The sequence below is a fragment of the Talpa occidentalis genome, unplaced genomic scaffold (assembly GCF_014898055.3).
Source record: "Talpa occidentalis isolate TD23 unplaced genomic scaffold, MPIMG_talOcc4v2.1 talOcc4.10, whole genome shotgun sequence".
Lineage (NCBI taxonomy): Eukaryota > Metazoa > Chordata > Mammalia > Eulipotyphla > Talpidae > Talpa > Talpa occidentalis.
The window spans coordinates 8,835,273-8,844,832 of NW_023600993.1; the positions used below are offsets into that span (position 1 = coordinate 8,835,273).

At 53.9% G+C, this 9,560-nt stretch overlaps 1 protein-coding gene across 2 annotated transcripts in view; it reads right to left on the reverse strand.

The window, feature by feature from the left end:
* The window catches only part of CNBP (CCHC-type zinc finger nucleic acid binding protein), a 75,378-nt gene extending 65,833 nt beyond the window's left edge, over positions 1-9,545 (reverse strand). The window contains exons 1-2 of one of the 2 annotated variants that reach the window (XM_054701456.1): positions 9,414-9,545; positions 8,155-8,343 (exon numbers count right to left, since the gene is read on the reverse strand). The gene's annotated coding sequence lies outside the window, so the exon portion shown is untranslated. Of the gene's footprint in view, positions 1-8,154; positions 8,344-9,383 lie in introns of both variants that reach the window. The other variant, XM_054701420.1, reaches the window with a different exon arrangement.
* Between the last annotated feature and the right edge of the window lie 15 nt (positions 9,546-9,560).

Here is a 9,560-nt window from a genome sequence, read left to right on the forward strand (position 1 = left end):
TGAGGAGGTCCACCGGGAGGCCGAACCTAGCCCTGCCTGGGGGCTGAGAAGGTCCTACTACAGGTCGTCCCTGCCAGCCTGGGGGCTGAGGAGGTCAACCTGCTGACCGGCCCCAGCCCAGCCTGGGAGCTATGGAGGTCGACCTGCTGGCCTGCCCCAGCCCAGAATGGGGGCTGAGGAGGTCCTACTACAGGTCGTCCCTGCCAGCCTGGGGGCTGAGGAGGTCGACCTGCTGGCCTGCCCCAGCCCAGAATGGGGGCTGAGGAGGTCGACCTGCTGGCTGGCCGATCCCAGCCTGGGGGCTAAGGAGATCGAGCTGCTGGCCGGCCCCAGCCCAGCCTGGGGGCTGAGGAGGTCCACCGGGAGCCCGAACCTAGCCCAGCCTGGGGGCTGAGAAGGTCGTACTACAGGTTGTCCCCAGCCAGCCTGGGGGCTGAGGAGGTCAACCTGCTGGCCGGCCCGAGCCCAGCCTGGGGGCTGACAAGTTCAAATGCTGGCCGACCCCAGCCCTGCCTGATGACTGAGGAGGTCGTCCTGCTGGCCGGCCCCAACCCACCTTGAGGGCTGAGGAGTTAGACCTGCTGGCCTGCCCCGGCCCAGCCTGGGGGCTGAGGAGGTCGACCAGCATGCCGGCCCCAGCCCAGCCTAGGGGCTGAGGAGGTTGACTGGCTGGTCGGCCCCAGGCCAGCCTGGAGGCTTAGAAGGTCGACCTGCTGGCCGGTCCCAGCCCAGCCTTGGGGCTGAGGACATCGACCTGCTGGCCGGCCCCGGTCCAGCCTGGGGGCTGAGGAGGTCCACCTGCTGGCCGGCCCTGGCTCAGCCTGGGGGCTGAGGAGGACGACCAGAAGGCCGTCCCCAGCCCAGACACTGGGGTAAAGAGTTTGACCGGTTTCCGGACCCAGCCCAGCCTGCGGGCTGAGGAGGTCCACCAGGAGGCCGAACCTAGCCCAGCCTGGGGGCTGAGAAGGTCATACTACAGGTCGTCCCCACACAGCCTGGGGGCTGAGGAGGTTCACCTGCTGGCGGCCCCAGCCCAGCCTGATGGCTGAGGAGGTCCACCTGCTGGCCGGCCCCAACCCACCTTGGGGGCTGAGGAGTTCGACCTGCTGGCCGGCCTCAGCCCAGAATGGGGGCTGAGGAGGTCCACCTGCTGGCCGGCCCCGGCCCAGCCTGGGGGCTGAGGAGGACAACCAGCAGGCCATCCCCAGCCCAGACACTGGGGTAAAGCGTTCGACTGGTTCCCGGCCCCAGCCCAGCCTGCGGGCTGAGGAGGTGCACCGGGAGGCCGAACCTAGCCCAGCCTGGGGGCTGAGAAGGTCATACTACAGGTTGTCCCCAGCCAACCTGGGGGCTGAGGAGGTCGACCTGCTGGCCGGTCCCAGCCCAGCCTGGGGGCTGTTGGTGTCGACTGGCAAGCCGACCCCAGCCCAGAAAGCATGCTGAAGAGTTCGACCTGCTGGCCGGCCGAGCCCAGCCTGGGGGTTGAGGAGGTCAACTGGCTGGCCGGCTGCAGCCCAGCCTGGGGCTTAGGAGATCGACCAGCTGTCCAACCCCAGCGTAGTCTGGGGGCTGAGGAGATCGACCGGTAGGCAGTCGCCAGCCCAGCCTGGGGGCTGAAGAGGTCACCTGCTGGCCGGCCCCAGCCCAGCCTGGGGGCTGAGGAGGTGGACCTGATGGCCAGCCCTGGCCCAGCCTGTGGGCTGGGCTGCACACGGTGTCGGTCTAGCACATGGACCATGGATCCAGGTAAGAGGCTGTGGAGGTGCAATAGCAGACAGGTCCCGGGCTCAGCTGGAGGTAGGTGATTTAGACCAGCAGGCCTGGCCCAAGTCACCAGGCAGGCTGGCCAGCTCCACCAGCCGGTTGGCCCCCAGTCAGCTTCTAGCCAGGGGAAGTCAACCAGTGGGCTGGCCTCACCCTCAGCCAGCATCCCTGGGTGGACGACCAGTGGGCCGGCCTCACCCTCAGCCTGCAACCTGGGGAGGTCGACCAGCGGGACGGCCTCACCCTCAGCCTACAGCCTGGGGAGGTTGACAGTGGGCCAGCACCATCTTCGGCCTTCCTGCTGGAGAGGTCGACCAGCAGGCCAGCTGCCAAACAGCTTGGAGGAGCTGAGTTTGGTCATCAGCCCTGTCCTGGCCCCAATTCAGGAGGGAGTGGCCTGGGGTGACCGACCATCCCGGCGCACTCCACAGTGAAGATTGCCACCGTCAACCACTGGCTGGGCCCAGTCCCGGCCTGGAGGCTGCTGAAGTGGACCAGCATTCCGGCCCCGGGCCCAGCTCGGAGGCTTGGTAGGCCTAACCTCTGGCCGATCCCTGTTCAGCCAGGCGGTTGTAGAGGTCGACTAGCAGCCTGACCCAGGCCTCAGCCTGGAGGCTGGGGGGCTCCTCAGTAAAGCGGCCCTGATTCAGCCAGGAGCCTGGGTAGGTAACCAGCAGGACAGCCACACATGTGAGAGAGCCCCCACTTGAACTGCTGGTGGGTCATGGGCCCTAACTGAAGTAGAAGTTCCCTAAACAAACATCAGGACAGTGCCAGTTCAGTTTGAAACCTGGAACCCGATGAGCTCCAATCTCCTGGGACAGGCTGCATACATGATCGGGTATGAGCAGACGGGCCACAGCTCCCATTTGGAGGCTGCTGAGATGCACCAGCAGGCGGGTCCAAGGCTCAGCCTGGAGGTTGGGGAGGATGATCAGCAGGCCATCCCCGAGTCAGTCTGCAGCCTGGGATGGTCGACCAGTACCGACACCATCCTTAGCCTGCAGGCTGGGGAGTTCGTCCAGCAGATCTGCACCATCCTTAGTCTGCAGTCAGGTGATGTGTACCAGCAGGGCAGCACCATCCTCAGCATGCAGGCAGAGTATTGAATCAGCTGGCCGGCCCTGAGTTGGACTGGAGGCTGGGCGGCTACTTGGGTCGACCATAAGACTGGTTCCAGTCAGTCTGGGGCCTGGGCAGGTGTACCAGCAGTCAGGCCCTGAGTCAGTCCGGAGGCTGGGCAGGTCGACCTGCAGACTGGCCCCAGGTCAGCCTGCCTCCTGGGGAGTTGAACCAGCAGGCCGGCCCCATCCTCAGCCTGCAGCCTGGGGAGGTGGACCAAGAGGCCAGGCCCAAGTCAGCCTGGAGGCTGGCCAACTTGACCATCAGGCTGCCCCAAGTCAGCCTGAAGCCTGGGGACATCAACCAGCATGCTGGTCCCATCCTCAGCCTGCAGCCTGGGGAGGTGGACCAGCAAGCTGGGCCTGAGTCAGCCTGAAGCCTGGGGAGGTCGACCAGCAGGCCAGCCTCATCTTTAGCCTGCAGCCTGGGGAATTTGAACAGCAGGCCAGCACCATCCTTCACTTGCTTGCTGGGGAGGTGGACCAGCAGTCCAGCCCTGAGTCAGCCTGGAGGCTGGGTAGGTGCTGGGGTCGACCAGAAGGCTGGTCCCTGTCAGTTGGGTGGGGTGGAAACACACACACACACACACACACACACACACACACGGGCTGGTGGAGCAGAAGGCCGACTCCAGTCAGTTTGGAGGGGGCTGAGGTTGACCAGAAGGCCGGCCCCGGTCACCCTGTTTGGTGCTGAGGATGACCATCAGATTGCTCCAGGATAGGATTTGAGGCTGAGGAGGTCAACCAGAAATCGGCCCCAGTTTCAGACTAGAACTGCCAAGGTTGGCCAGCAGGCCTCCCCAGGCTCAGCCTGGCAGGTTTTCAGGGGGACCAGAATGCCAGACCCAGTATCAGAGGCAGCCAATTGCAAAGAGAATGCTGGCTATGGGGGATCTGGGGAGCTCCAAAGTGAACAGCCATTGGTTTGTACATCTTAACTCAACTAGAGCTCCTTAACGTTAACAGCTGACATTACCAGCTCAATCTCAATGCCAGCAGCTCAATCTGGATGGCCCTGGGCTCAGCCTAGAGACTGGGAAGCTGACCAGTAGACTGGCCCCCGATTTAGCTTGGAGGTTGCCTAGGTGGACCTGTAAGGCAGCAGGAGTTCCAGCCTGGAGACTGCCTGGGTCAACTTGCAAGCCAGGCCCAGTCAGACTAGAGGCTGCTGAGGTGCACCAGAAGGCCGGACACAATCTCAGACTGAAGGGGGCTGAGGGCGACCAATAGGAAGAATCCAATCAACCTGGTGGGGGCTGAGTTCAACCAGAAGGCCGGTCCCAGGTTCTTCCTGGAGGCTGTCTATGTCAAACAGTGTCTCAGCCCTGCGCTAGGGTTAATGGATTCCAAGTTTGACCAGCTGGCAGAACCGGGGTTAGCCTGAAGGCTGCCTACGTTGACCAGCAGGTAAGCCCTGGCTCTGCCTGGAGGTCGCTTACATTGACTAGTAGGCTATCCTTGGATTCAGCCTGGAGGCTGCCATGGTTGAATAGTAGTCATGCTCCGGGCTGTGGCTGAAGACTCCCGAGGTCGAAGGAGGCCATACTGGGCTCAGCTTGGAAGCCACCTATATGGACCAAGTAGCCATAGATGGACTGAAGCCTTTTGGCTTCCACTATTAGTTCGACCATCTACTGGCCAGCTCCTGTTTTTGGCCTGGATATTACACACAGTAGTCAGCAGTTTGCAAGTAGCAGGCAGGGTGTTGCATGCATTGTACATATTGAGTCTAGGATTGCCGACATTGTAAAGATAGATGCTCTCTCTTGTCTGGGAGGAAATCAGACAGGGTGGTCAACCCTGGGAAGATACCTGAGGTTTCTCCGCCAAAGAGTAAGACCTGCTGTACTCCTTGAGTGTTCTCTAGGCTATGGTTCAGGCTCCCCAGGGTGTGCTCACTTATCTGGGAAGCCCAAAGTGGCTTTTTTCTCTCCCATGCTCTCTCGCTCACTTTCAGGGCCTCGGTGAAAGATACCTACACCAGCTGTCCCAGGATCCCCACCCCCACAAAGAGGAACTAAATGGCTCAAGAAAGGTCTCCCCATTTGTATTACAAGTGCTGTGAAATTGACCAAAAAAAAAAAAGAACTAATACAGATATCTTTTGTACTCTTTGCCTATTCTCCCGAAAGCAAAAGTACTGTATACAAATCAGTGAACTAGAGTTGAGAATCCAGAAACAAACTCTTACATTTACAGTCAAATGTTTTTTTTTGTGTGTGTGACAACACAATTCAATGGGGAAAAGAATAGTCCTTTCAACAAATGGGGCTGGGAAAATTGGATGAGCACACACAAAAGACTAGAGTTGGGGCCTCCCTAGTGGTGCAAGGAGTTAAGTCTCAGCACTATGAAACTATCAGTAGCCACTGCAGCACAAGTTCAATCCCCGGCCAGGGAGCTAACCCAAATGGCACCGCAGGCCTCTCTTGGCTCACCCACAACTCCCTTCAGCAGTATATTTCAGTCAATACACCTGTTCTGATCCCCTCTGTCTCTGGTGAATCCTCTCACCACACCCCCACCACTGCACCTCTGGCCTACACCCCAGCTCTTGCTTTATTTATTTGTGGATAAATAAATCTTCAAAAAAAAAAAAAAATTGTATCTCTGCCTCACATAATTTACAAAAACTAACTCAAAATTCAGAGTAAAAATTTAAATCTAAAAGATAAAACTATAAATCTCTTGGAAGAAAATACATGGATAAATCTTCATTATCTTGGGTAAGCAATGAGTTCTTACATTTGACACCAAGAGCCGATATGACAAGAGAAAAATAATTTGAACCTCATCAAAATTAAAAGGGCACTGTCTAGAAAATGAAAAGGCAACCCATAGAATGGTACACAGGTACACAATGGCCATATATTGTATGATTCCATTTATATAAAATATCCAAGATGGATAAATCCATGGACACAAAAAGTAGATCAATGGTTGCCAGGTACTATAGGGAGGGTGGAAACGAGAATGACAACTCACATAGGCCTTTTTGGAGTGACAAAAACATTCTGGTACTAGTCGTGCTATGTACAAAATTAATATACTACAAACCACTTTATTTTAAATTTGAAAGGGCAAATTTTATGGTATATGGATTATATCTCAACTTTCAAAAACAAATGCCATAAAAATAATATCAAACCAGGCTACAATCTACCAAACTCATTAATATTGCCCTAGTTTCTCTTGTGCTTTCAATACTCTGTTTCTACAATGGACCTAGCAATTATTTTTTTAAAGATTTATTTATTTATGCATACAAGAGCTGGGATGTAGGCCAGATGCGGGGGGTGAGAGGATTCATCAGAGACAGAGTGGGGAACAGAACAGGCAGACTGACCGAAGTGCACTGCTGAGTGGAGCAGCGGGCGAGACAGGAGAGGTCTGCTGCACCATGTGGGTTGCTCCCTGGCCGGCTGGGGATAAAACTCGTGCTGCAGAGGCTGCGGATTGTTTCATAGTGAGGTGCTTAACTCCTTGTGCCACCAGAGAGGCCATGGACCTAGCAATTATTGAGTCCAAGGGCCAATTAGGGTTAATTTGGCAGCTTCAGGGACAATGCTGATAGGGACTTCTGAAGGGTTAAAAAGGTGCTAACCAAAACATACTCCAGAGATAAGGACAGTAAATTCTAAGACATGCTAACCAAACATACTCCAGAGATGAGGTCAGAAATCCAGGAGGGGGCCTCCCTGGTGGCACAAGGGATTAAGACGCAAACTATGAAGCTATCCACAGCCACTGCAGCACGAGTTTGATCTCCATCCAGGGAGCTACCCTCATGGTGCAGCAGACCTCTCCTGTCTCTCCCGCTGCTCCCCTCAGCTGTGTATTTCAGTCAATCCACCTGTTCTGTTCCCCACTGTCTCTGGTGAATCCGCTCACTCTCCCTCCCCACCCCCCCCCACACCCCTCTGGCCTGTACCACACAGTTTTTGTATGCATAAATAAATAAATCTTAAAAAAAAAAAAGAAACCCAGGAGGGTTAACGGGGGCAGTAAATTTTAAGGCTAAACTTTAAGGTTAATGGGGGCAGTAAAGTTTAAGAGACCTTGGGGCAGGGGGAGGTAAACTCTAGATAAGAGCTGAGAAATTGGGCAAATCTGCCTGGATGAGTATGGTCACTAAGAGAAAGCCAATCACAAAGTAGTATGATGACGTTTTAGAATAGAGAAAAAAAGGTTTAAATATCCCCTAGGCACAGCACACCTGGAAGTCCTTGCTTTTGTTCTTTTTTCCTCTAAATAAACTTTTCTTTACTTTCTTGAACAAAGTTTGTGTCTCTCTGCTTACTCATCTAAAATGTCTGTAATTCCCTTTTTATAACTTTATGGGACAAGAACTGTAGTGGTTTAAGGGCTACTGGTGTGAAAAGCAGAAGCAACAGCTATAATCACAGTAACAGCGCACACTGGCTTCATTATGATGAATATATGATCCATTTTTTTTAAAATGGATCACACATAAAATCCATATTTAGAGCTGATCACAACCCATAATTCTCATACTTAGAAAGGCACTGTAAAACAACTGTCTTTGGTATATAGTTTTATATACTTAATACAGAATAAAAGATTTTAATCCAACACAATTCATCTGTATCTCACCATCTTTAATACAGCAACCCAATCTCTGGTGTTCTTTTTCTGGTTTTAACCATGAGGCATATTAATTTCACCTTAACTGTGAATACAGTTACACCCTGTTTTTCTCTTTGCATGTCTCACTTATTATAAAAAGTTTGCTTATTGGCTCCCAAGTCATCAGAACGGGTTTGAGGATGCATGCTGATTATCTCATCTGATGGATGTACCTTTATTGCTGGACATTTAGGATATTTCCATTTATCTCCCTGCAAACCGCTGCAGTGGGAAACTTAAATTTTCTTTTTTTGGACGATTTTCTTCGAATAAGGGATGGGGTTACCGGTGAAAGAATTTTGAACATCTCTCTAGCTCTGGACAATCTTCGCACAAGAAAGTTTCTGTTCTCTGCCCTGCTTCTGCCTAGATCACAGCTCAGCTGCCACAAAGCCGGATGTTTAAAGGCTGGTCCCCTCCCCATCATCCCTACCTGCACTAGGCTGTCACCCCCTCCCCCATCTTCACTACCGGGCCTGTGCCTCAACCCCCAGCCCCTCGACTTCCCTCCTGGTTCACCAGGGTTCCTCCCCTCCGGGCTTCCAGCAGTTGCAGCGCTTCACCACCTGGACCTGTCTCTGTCGTAGCAGTTTGTCACAGTGGGACGCACCATTCTTACCTTGGCCTCAGGGTGTCCGGTGGAGGTCCCCAGTAAGGTAAATCCTGGGTGATATTTCGTTTCCCCTTTCCAGTTCCTTCCTGCCCCCGCCGTTAGGCGGCGCATCTAGAAGGCGCTCGATATAAATATCCAAAGCACTTAAAAAGCAACACTGAGATTTCTCTGCTGATCTTCTACTTCAGTAGAACCCTGAAAGTTAAAGTACAAAAGTTTGCACCAGGAGCAAATGTGATAGGGGCTAGGAAAATACGAATTATAAAGCTAGGAAAATACGAATTATAAATTATAATTTTCAATTATAATTGAAAAATTATAATTCAATCAACAGCAATTTACTGAGGGCCTCTGTAGGGGCAGGAAGGGCAAGGAGCAGGTTTTCTATGATCCCATGCAGACCGGGTAAAGGAGGAGTCAGAGTCCTCAGTGGCTTCTGCAGGTCTCTTATTTAGATTTACCAGGCATATGGCAGGCAGGGGTGCTGGGGGGCCGGGAGGCTGGCAGTACTCCCAGCCCCCAGCAAATTCTCACTCTGTCTGGGCTCTCTCTGGCATTCTCTCTGCTTCTCTTCTTCTTTCGGCTTCCGTTCATTCTTAGCTTCTGCTGGCATCCCGGTGACGCTGCCCTTATAAACTCAGTCTCTCAGCCCAGGTGCACCCACTTCAGGTGCCCGCCATCAGGCATGCATTCAGGACCACAGGGTTCCCTCATCTATCCCAACAGCGGGAGGGCAGAAAAGCCTGATACTTTTTACCTTACCCTACAGCCTCCCAGGTGGGGTAGGGTTGTTAAGTCTCAGCTTTATCACGTTATCATCCATGGCCGAGGTCTGAGCTCTATCCTCAGCCAGGGAGCTAACCCACACATGGCAGCAGCAGACCTCTCCAGTCTCCAGGGCTGCTCCCCTCAGCAGTGTATTTCAGTCAATCCGCCTGTTCTGCTCCCCACTCTGTCTCTGGTGAATCCTCTCAGCTCCCCCCACCCGTCACCTCTCACCCCACCTCTGCCTCACACCCCAATTCTTGCATGCATACATTTTTAAAAAATTAACTGAGCACCTACTATTGCTAACATTACCCACGTAGTGAGCAAACAATAAAAATACAGTGTGCTAGATGGTGATTCCAACTAGGGAGAAAAATCAGGTTGGGAAGGGGACTGGGAGTGAGGAATGGTCAGCGAGGCCTCCCCGGGCAGGTGACGCTAACAGCATTAGCAACAGGTAAGGTTACCTGGGTGTCTACAGCGGGCACCGGCCTCACCTCCGAAGCCTGTTTAAACTCAGGGCTTATAAGCACTGAGCAGGGACTGCTAGTCCTCCCGTAGCACAGACAGGAGGGTGCAAGGCGCAGAGCTGGGAGCGCCGGTCACCCGGGTCTCAGTCCTCAGCTCGCCCCGCGAGCCGCCAT